Consider the following 10,286-nt stretch of genomic DNA (forward strand, 5'->3'; position numbering starts at 1 on the left):
TCTTCCAGTTTCTGGATTTCTCACAAAGTCTCTAGCTCGAATAGTGATTGCCTCAGGACAAAGCTCATTGAGTTTCTGAATGTTGTATTCATCAACCTGAGCATTTGTAGGAAATATATGAATAGCATCACATTCTTCACCTGTTTCACATTGCTTCAACATGTTAATGTCGCTTGGGCTTAGAGTTTCCTTCTTTTTATGAACTCGAAGACGATTTAACATTTCAGCAAAAGATGCATCTTGTTGCCTGACAACTTGTGTTAGTTCTGCAATTTCAAAGCTGTTATCCCAAAGATTCACTCCTTTTGGATCAACATACAGAGGAATTCCCTTGACAGGCGGAAGCTGGTAAAAATCACCAACGCAGACCAAACTGACTTTTCCAAAAATGGAGTAGTCACCAGTTTGCTTCATTTGTCTCAATCTCCCATGAACATATGACAAAAGGTGATGGTCAATCATGGACACCTCATCGATGATCAGAATCTGCAAACCTCCCATTTTTGCACGCAGTGAATTGATTTTGTCATCGCTTAGTGGCTGATATGGCAGTTTCACATTAGCACCTATGGAAAGAGTGTTATGGACGGTGGAAGCACCAATGTGGTACGCGGCCACTCCAGTTAACGCAGTTAAAATCACACTTCTATCATCAGGGTTGTCAGACAGCGGAGATAAAAGTCTGGAAGACTCGTAGTATATTGCTTTGATTAAATGGCTTTTCACTGTGCCTGCTCCACCAGTAACAAACAAGTGAAATGGTTCAGGGTTTTCTCCAAGAAGTTTCTCTAGACACCATTTCCGCACTTTGTAAAAGATTGCAGACTGTTGTGTATTTAATGATCTTAGTAAACATAACGCCTCGTCTCTAGACATTCCAGCATGGTTGCTTTCAATACGGTATGGAACTCGAGGGTTAGCTACAAGATCTGGGATAGAAGACTCAGGATCATCTTCATCGGGAATTATATTACTCTTCCTTAGTTCTACACATTCATGACGTTCCTTTTCTGTTTCAGGACATAATGCAGCCCAAGCATCTTCCAAATCAACACCCTGCTCCAAAAGCTGTTGAGCCCGATCTATTTTGTCACTTTCCTTTTCAAACAGTGCTCGATTAGCATCAACAATACATTTTACTTCGGTCACATTACTTCCACATTTCACAGCACCATTGTTGTAGAATTCCTCATAAGTGGTAAAATTCTCAGGCTTGAGCTGCCAGTCTTCGTAATGTGGTAAGAAAAGTTGTAACAATGAATGAAAGTACTTTTCGGGATCTTTTTTTGGAGAAAATCTCGGATACCTGACAACTGCAGGTTCAGTTCGAGTTCTCTTCATCATATAGCCACAGTTGTTGTTAAGCTTAATCACCTTTTCTTCGGAGGCCTTTTTTTGTGAAGAAACCTCCGATTTTGACAATATCCTGTTTTCAGAGCAAAAACTTGCAAGACATTGAATCTCAAACTCCTGCGTGTTTGGCCTATTCTTGTATCGGTCAACCAGACTGGTCATCCAAAAGCTAGTTTCTTCACCAGACTGATCATCTTTGTTTTTGATAACACGAAGAGGCAAACTCATCTTTACAGGATTCAATCCAATTGGAATGAACTGGACTTTACGAGAACATTCCTTCAAGTGCATACCTGTCAGTTGATACACAGCCTCTTGAGCAGAAATTTCTCTGTTGTGAATATATAGACTCCCAAGCATTTTTAATGATGATCTTGCTTCAAGATTTCCATTCATGGCTTCATTTTGTGCACGTTGCAGCAACAGTCCCATTTCTTGTTCTGCTTTTGTGATGTAACTAATAATGTAAACCACAACAGAGTGAGCATCTGTAACATACTGGATATCCATGTTGCCTTGCCAGGCACGCAGTAAATGTTTATTATATTGGTTCACCCAGACATCTGTTGGATTTCTTTTTAGGACAACAGTTTTCTTTTTGGAACACTGTTTGTATGCTTTTTCGAAGAGAGCCTGATTAATGCCAATTGCCTAAAAAAATGCATCTGTTGAATCATAATTCATATCAGAAGCGGTTAATGCCCTTTTGACTTTTTCTAAAATTGTACTTGCAGCATCTTTTCCATCACTGCTTTTCAAATCGTCTCGACTACCACCTCTTGTAATAAAGGTACGGCTAGATGGGGGTCATGGAAAATTAAATCTGCTAACTGTCTTTTTCTTACGACACATCTTTGAATGTCTGACACTGTGCTTTTGAACACCGTTGACAGTCTCAAACAGTTCAGTTTCATCCTCTCTTGGGGTCTCACAAGTGATGTAATGATCAATGAAACTGGCAACCAAAGCATCATTGTCTTCATTGTCTTCATTTAACTTTGGTGCATTTTCAACCCAAAACAGACAATGAACATGAGGAGATCCACGCTGTTGAAACTCTACACGATAAAAGTAATCTATTATCTTTCCGATCGGTTGAGCTGAAGACATGATTACATCTCTCAGAAAACAATGCCATCTATAATCAAACATTCTTGCTGCAGTGACTGGGTTTCGTCTAATCAGTCCACATTTTTCAGACCAGTCAAGTTCATCTGCTTTTAGATTTTTCCCTTCTTGTTTGATTATGGTGCTAATAATTTCAGGCCATCTGAGATCTGCAGAACTAAAGGATGCAAAGAAAGTCGGAATACCTAGCTGTCTTACGAGCGCAAAAAGGTCTTTTTGAGTAGATTGCCAATATGGTGGCGTTCCACGGATTGGTCTCAAAAACTTGTATCCTTCATCGAAATTCAATATTTTAGACAACATATCTGATGATACTTCAGTCAACAAACTCTTGTCAGATCCTTTGCGTAAAGCAATTGAAACATTAGATACAACTTGATCAACCTCCGACAAATACTGTGCATAGAAAATGAAGTCTGTGCTCCGCGCAAAACGTCCATCTGCATTGAGGATTCTTGCATTCAAGTATCTTGACAATGTAATTCTTACCTCCCTCCTATCATGAAACGTTGGACCACCAGTTGGATAGAGAACAGGGAAACATTTAGCTTCATTGGACCTATCAGATAACAAACTAACAGGACTGTTACCTTCGGCTGGTGCCAGATTTAATACATCCTGGAAATGCTGATCAATTACTTCTGAACCGATGTCCACAGGTTGCAATGATGTGTCTGACAAAAGACCACTTTACTCTTTGATGTAGGTGAAGTCTTCTTCTGGCTGTTCGTCAGGGTCATTTTCATCATCTATCTTTTCAACTACATCTTGTTCGTCCTTTTCATCAACAACATTCTCTTCAGGTTCATTCAAAGAGTTAATCCACTGCTCATTAATCTCCACATCACTGAACCACTTATTGAACCTGATCAAATATTTCAGAGCATTTCTAACATGATCAGTGTGTACATACTTGTACTCAATGCCCTTTGTAAGTTAATTTGCGCTTCAGTTTGATCCTTATCATCACATTCATTTCGTGGAAGGATATTTGACACATCTGTGGTATTTCCTGGAACACAGACTACAGGTCCATGGCATCCATGTTGTTACCACGGGGAAGGCAGAGTAACTTCATGAAAGGAATGTTACGTGCAATGAGATGTTGTTCCAATGAGTTAAGACGTTTCAGTTGATTTGGAATGTCTACCAAATGCATGTTGTTGGCAACACTCTCTTCTGGCAATTTTCCACAAAGGATTTTTCGATGACACGTTAGACAAATCCATAATTTGCACCCTGAGGAATAAACAGAAGACAGGTCACACTTTTCATCACAAACGTGCACATATCTGGTTGTGATGCATCGTCTACCCAAAGCAGCAATTTTTTCTCCTTTATCTTCATAGCATCCGGTTCTGCATTCAACAACCTGCTTTCTGAAAAGTAAACTATGACAAACACAGCACACAAACTCTGGACCACTACTAACTTCTCGTCTAAAATTATCAATAGCAACATCAATGTCTTTCTGTTCCTTCTTTTTTGCATACATTTCACAACGTTTTTGCATTTTATCCAAACGAAACTTTACATCTTTATGGTATTTCATCATAGAATACTTAGCCATTGTAACTTTAAAGGCTGGATTGTGAATGTTTCTATTCTTAGAATATCCACGCACTCTTGCTTTGAAGGTCAGGTTTTGGAGATATTTTTTCTTTGAATAGTCCCGTACATTTGCCTGAAATGAGACATTATACTTGTACTTCAATTGAGAATACTGGCAAACACGTTTTTGAAACTGAATATCACTTGAGTACTTGGCCTTAGAACGTTGACACTTTGACAAACGAACATCAGAATTTTTTTTGATATTTATCACAAAGAATTTTCATTTTATTCTCTCTGTAACTACTATCACTACAATATTTTCTTTTGGCATACTCCATTTTATTCTGCCTGTAATCAGAGTCATTACAATATTTTGATTTCTTGTACTTCAGTTGTTTTTGTCTGTACTCACTGTCGTTGCAATATCTCTCCCGATGTCTCTTGGTTGCAGAACATTGTGCAGCATCGCTTACCTTTCTCTTATGCAGACATGGCTTGCTGACCTCATTTGACACTGCATTTCCACATGCTCCTGCACAAACACCATCCCGATCTCTATGCTTAACACATGTCACAACTTCATAATGATTACCATTACAGTGTTTCAAATAAATAGCATTCGGTGTAAATACCTCTCCAGTAGGTTTGTGTGCATTCCATCGGCCATCATTAAAAGTCATTATAGTGGTTTTGAAAAGATCAGCCGAAACGAATATGTCAATTTCTGTTACCCATGTGCCAGAATAAAACATTCTAGATCGTGTCAAATAATCCTCTACTGAAGAATACTCACTTCTGACATACCTCTCAAACAGCAAAGTATTCATTTTCAGATGTTTGACAACCGCACGACGAATCTTCAAGTGCTTGTCCTCGCTTCCACATAGCACATGTGCCAATGATCTGAAAAAGCAGTTACCATCTGGTTTAATGGTCTTTGTCTGACACGGACCAGCAATGGGACCAAAGTTTATGACATTATGGTCACTGTTATCATTCGTCAAAAGTATGAGCTCACATAAAGCTTGCTGAGCATTATGAGTTAAAGGAGAAAAAAATACATCTGGAACTGAAACATCAGTGATGATTATGTCATCTGTTACAACAGTTTCAGCATGTGACTTTGTAACCTTTTTATCTGAGAGTTCATTCTGCTTTCTTTTTCTCCCCCTTTTACCTTTACTTGGCAACACATTACAGGCTGTCTGTGTTGGAAGGTTAGTGCTTCTCAGGTCTGCAACTTCATCCACAGGTACTCAATAATCAGATGTCCTTACCTCAGTCTTCACAGATTCACATACCTTAGGTGTGCGTTTTAAGACGTCACTGTAAAGGGCTTTACCAGAAGAGCATGGAAAACTGCTGCCGCCTGCTTCTTCCAACAGATCAGAAACTTCTGCATCTGCATGAACCAAAACTCCAGTTATCTCAAATGGTGGCTCAGGTTCCCCAAATAACTGTGCCATGTCATTAATATAGTTGTACAAAGACTCTATGGATCTGTGATACGCAACACAACTTGTCTCTGTTTTGATAGCATGAGAGTCAACAAAGGCATAACATGACCCCTGCTTAATAACTGCAGATGTGTTGGCACAAATAGTTAACAGGAAAGCATCAGCACTCAGTAGAGCTTGCTGAAGGGCTACATCAAGTGGCATGGCCACACCGCTTATGGCTTCATCGTACTCCTTGTACTCATTGACATTAACAAAACCAGTCAGAGACTGAGTGTACTCAGGTGTACGTTTTAAGACGTCACTGTAAAGGGCTTTACCAGAAGAGCATGGAAAACTACTGCTGCCTGCTTCTTCCAACGGCTCAGAAACTTCTGCATCTGCATGAACCAAAACTCCAGTTCTCACAAATGGTGGCTCAGGTTCCCCAAATAACTGTGCCATTTCATTAATATAGTTATACAAAGACTGTATGGTACTATGATACACTATGCAACTTGTCTCCGTTTTGATAGCATGGGAGTCAACAACTGCGTACCATGACCCCTGCTTAATAACTGCACATGTGTTGGCACAAATAGTTAACAGGAAAGCATCAGCACTCAGTAGAGCTTGCTGAAGGGCTACATCAAGTGGTATGGCCACACCGCTTATGGTTTCATCGTACTCATTGACATTAACAAAACCAGTCAGAGACTGAGTGTACTCGATGGAAAATGCAGTATTACCCAGCACATGTCTCCTTGGTAATTCATGGACCGCAATGTAATTCCTACCCTTGACTTGCCGGTCATTTATGTTACCCTGCTTTCTTAAAGACTCGTAAAGGTGTGTTCCTGCAACCAAGACACCATCGAGATCTTGTGTCGTCCATGTCAGCACGTTCTTCATCTTGCTTTTCAACACCGCTGTCAGACTGATGGCTCCACACTGTCTGTTGCGTGAATCTCCAAAGCGGGCATCAGCTTGATGAAAAGAACCTGTCAGCACTGATTTCTGTGGAAATTCAAGACTCACATTTAAAGTGTTTAAAACATTCTCCATTGACTTTGTTGGGATCACAAACCTTTCTGCAGATTCTCTGGAACTTTTGAGAGATTGTTCAGACCTGTTGAAATACGGTTTGGTGCTTTTTTTGTTTTCATTGTTTTTTTGGTTTTCACAGAATCTTTTTGAATAACTGGGAATAACTGATTCACTGGAGTCTTTTTGTTTTGAAATTTCCGATATTGAACACAGGCGTTCTCGGTCTGTCACTTTTTGACGAGGATGTGGCATAACCTCTACCCCGATTGTGACCACAGGACGGGATGCAACCGGTTGAGGGGTGGTTTTTACACGATGATAAAAACTGCCTATTTTTGAACGAGGACATGGCATAACCTCGGCTTGACTTGGTTTGAGAGGAAGCGGTGCAGCCTCTACCCTGATTTTACCCACAGGACAGGATGGAACCTGTTGAGGGGTGGTTTTTACACGATGATAAAAACCGCCTATTTTTGAACGAGGACATGGCATAACCTCGTCTTGACTTGTTTTGAGAGGAAGCGGTGCAGCCTCTTTCCCGTTTGATTTTGCAGGACAGGGTGGAACCTGCTGGGTGGTAGTATGACTGCCAGAGCAGTCGGCCATTTTTTTACGAGGAAGCGGCGTTACCCCCGACCCTACAAGTTTTAAGAGGAAGCGGTGCAGCCTCTGTACTTGCACATCGCTGTGCATATAGCCGTTTGGCTATGGCAGACCTTTTCTTAGGTCGCGGCATCTTTGAAAACAGAAAAAGAATTACTACATATTCTTATGAGACAGCAGTTTTCATTTCTTAATTTAAAACATCAAAACATGATAACACTGTAGCTATTCAAACAGTACAAATGATAAACATACTTCACATGAAAATGTGTTGTACTGACATCAATAGAAATGTAAAAAACAGAATAAGAAATGATATCAATCTCATGTTGATATTTCATCACCAGCAACGTAAACAATATTTACATAAGCCCTTGACTAGGCACATGTACTGATGATTAACTTCTAAGAAGGTCTAGTACATATGGATAGACCCTGAATTTTACTATGAAAAGAAACAAACATTTAACTTGCCTCAACTCGCAGTCTTTAACCAGTGAAACACCACACATAAAAGAAAAGGTATACTTGTCAGCTATGCTTTGTTATACATTTAAACTTACTTAAGCAGTATATTCTAAATACATTTTTAATAAATTTACAAAAGTTTGACTTACCTCAACTCGCAGTCTTTTACCAGTGTACCAGCACATATGAAAAAGAAGAGTGATAAGGTATGCATCTTAAGAACTTAACATCATACATTTAAACAGTACATTCAAATACTTTTTTATATATACAAAAATTATAAATGTTACCTCAACTCACACTCTTATCAATTCACCAGTACACATAAAAAGAAGTAGTGTTAAGTATACATAACCAATATATTTAAATTAAACATTTCACAAATTCAAAAAATAAATCTTTTGAACCATTGGACATATCTGTTATGTTCAAAAGTTATGATGTTGTGAACTTAACAAGGTTGACCTGTGATTGGTTCAGAGCCTGTATCTCGGCCAAACTTTGATCAATCAAAACGAAACTTGGTAAACTTTGTCAACACCATGATCTGAGGGCCCATGCCAAAGTTGGGAACAGCGCCACCTATGGGTCCTGAGATACCAAAAATGCACATTTTAGCTTATAACTTTTGAACAGTTAGTCAGAAAATTATGATCTTTGTGTCTATGGATTCCTTGTGTCATGCCGAATCTGAGGAAGTCAATTTTGCCAGGATTGACTGAACAACCTGTCCGCCATTTTGAAATTTGTCATAAATTGCTATGTCTTTTGAACCATTGGACATATCTGCACAAAAATCGGTAGGGATCATCAACACCATGTCCTGGCTGTACCTCAGAAGATTGAAGACAGCGCCACCTACTGTTCCAGAGATATAACGATTCTTGCTAAATGTTGTCAAAATTTTCTTATTTTTATGTCATTTTGTTCACTTGGTTATGCTGAATCTGACGATGTCTCATTTGTCATTTTCCAACAGGGTGTCTGTCAGCCATATTGAAGTAAATGAAAAACAGTTTTTTTGCTACTCTTCTCACAAATTTAGTTCAGTTCTTCCCAAATTTGCTCATATGATCTTTGGACTGAGCTGCACAGAAATGATGGAACAGAATTTTTTTACTACTAGTGAAAAAAAAGTTATGATTTTGTGAAGTTAACAAGGTCGACCCAAATTGGTTCAGAGGCTGTATCTCGGCCAAACTTTGATCAATCGACACCAAACTTGGTATGCTTCATCAACAACAAGATCTGAGGGTCCATGCCAAATTTGGGAACAGCGCCACCTACGGGTCATGATATGCTAAAAATGCACATTTTGGCGTATAACTTTTGAACAGTTAGTCAGAAAATCATGATCATGGTGTCTATGAATTCCTTGGGTCATGCCGAATCCGAGGATGTCAATTGTGCTGTTGTGTAAAATGCTAAGTCACACTTTTGTGAGATCATTCTCCCACCTTAACCCTTCTTCTGCAGCATGTTGAGGGGTGTCTGTCAGCCATATTGAAGTAAATGAAAAACAGTTTTTTTGCTACTCTTCTCACAAATTTAGTTCAGTTCTTCCCAAATTTGCTCATATGATCTTTGGACTGAGCTGCACAGAAATGATGGAACAGAATTTTTTTACTACTAGTGAAAAAAAAGTTATGATTTTGTGAAGTTAACAAGGTCGACCCAAATTGGTTCAGAGGCTGTATCTCGGCCAAACTTTGATCAATCGACACCAAACTTGGTATGCTTCATCAACAACAAGATCTGAGGGTCCATGCCAAATTTGGGAACAGCGCCACCTACGGGTCATGATATGCTAAAAATGCACATTTTGGCGTATAACTTTTGAACAGTTAGTCAGAAAATCATGATCACGGTGTCTATGAATTCCTTGGGTCATGCCGAATCCGAGGATGTCAATTGTGCTGTTGTGTAAAATGCTAAGTCACACTTTTGTGAGATCATTCTCCCACCTTAACCCTTCTTCTGCAGCATTTAACAAGGTCGACCCAAATTGGTTCAGAGGCTGTATCTCGGCCAAACTTTGATCAATCGAAACCAAACTTGGTATGCTTCATCAACAACAAGATCTGAGGGTCCATGCCAAATTTGGGAACAGCGCCACCTACGGGTCATGATATGCTAAAAATGCACATTTTGGCGTATAACTTTTGAACAGTTAGTCAGAAAATCATGATCACGGTGTCTATGAATTCCTTGGGTCATGCCGAATCCGAGGATGTCAATTGTGCTGTTGTGTAAAATGCTAAGTCACACTTTTGTGAGATCATTCTGCCACCTTAACCCTTCTTCTGCAGCATATTGAGTGTGCATCAACTGAGTGGCGCACTCTGCTAAGCCTCTGGTACTGAACACCTAAGGTTGTCGGTTCGAATCCAGGGTGGCTAATGTTGCTTCTGTTCCAGACATTCAATTTTCCGTGTGTTCGTATTGAATCAGAAGCGTGATTTTGGTCATTCTCATCTGAACTTCTGTACGTTTTTGAACTTCTGTACTTCTGAACCTATCTGTTATTTTGTATGTACGTTCCATTTCTGCCGTTTTTCTTCTTCCCGCTCTGCGCTGCGCTACAGCCCTTCTCGGGCTTGGCCCCGGAATCGCTGCTTGCAGCTATATTTCAAGATGTATTCTGATGTATTTCTGGTGTAGAACCAAACTTTATTTATCTTAATTTAATGCTGTATA

At 39.5% G+C, this 10,286-nt stretch overlaps 1 pseudogene; it reads right to left on the reverse strand.

The window, feature by feature from the left end:
• The window catches only part of LOC107739198 (uncharacterized), an 8,954-nt pseudogene extending 1,180 nt beyond the window's left edge, over nucleotides 1-7,774 (reverse strand).
• Between the last annotated feature and the right edge of the window lie 2,512 nt (nucleotides 7,775-10,286).

This window comes from Sinocyclocheilus rhinocerous, unplaced genomic scaffold (genome assembly GCF_001515625.1).
Source record: "Sinocyclocheilus rhinocerous isolate Xijiao unplaced genomic scaffold, SAMN03320098_v1.1 scaffold4542, whole genome shotgun sequence".
Classification (NCBI taxonomy): domain Eukaryota; kingdom Metazoa; phylum Chordata; class Actinopteri; order Cypriniformes; family Cyprinidae; genus Sinocyclocheilus; species Sinocyclocheilus rhinocerous.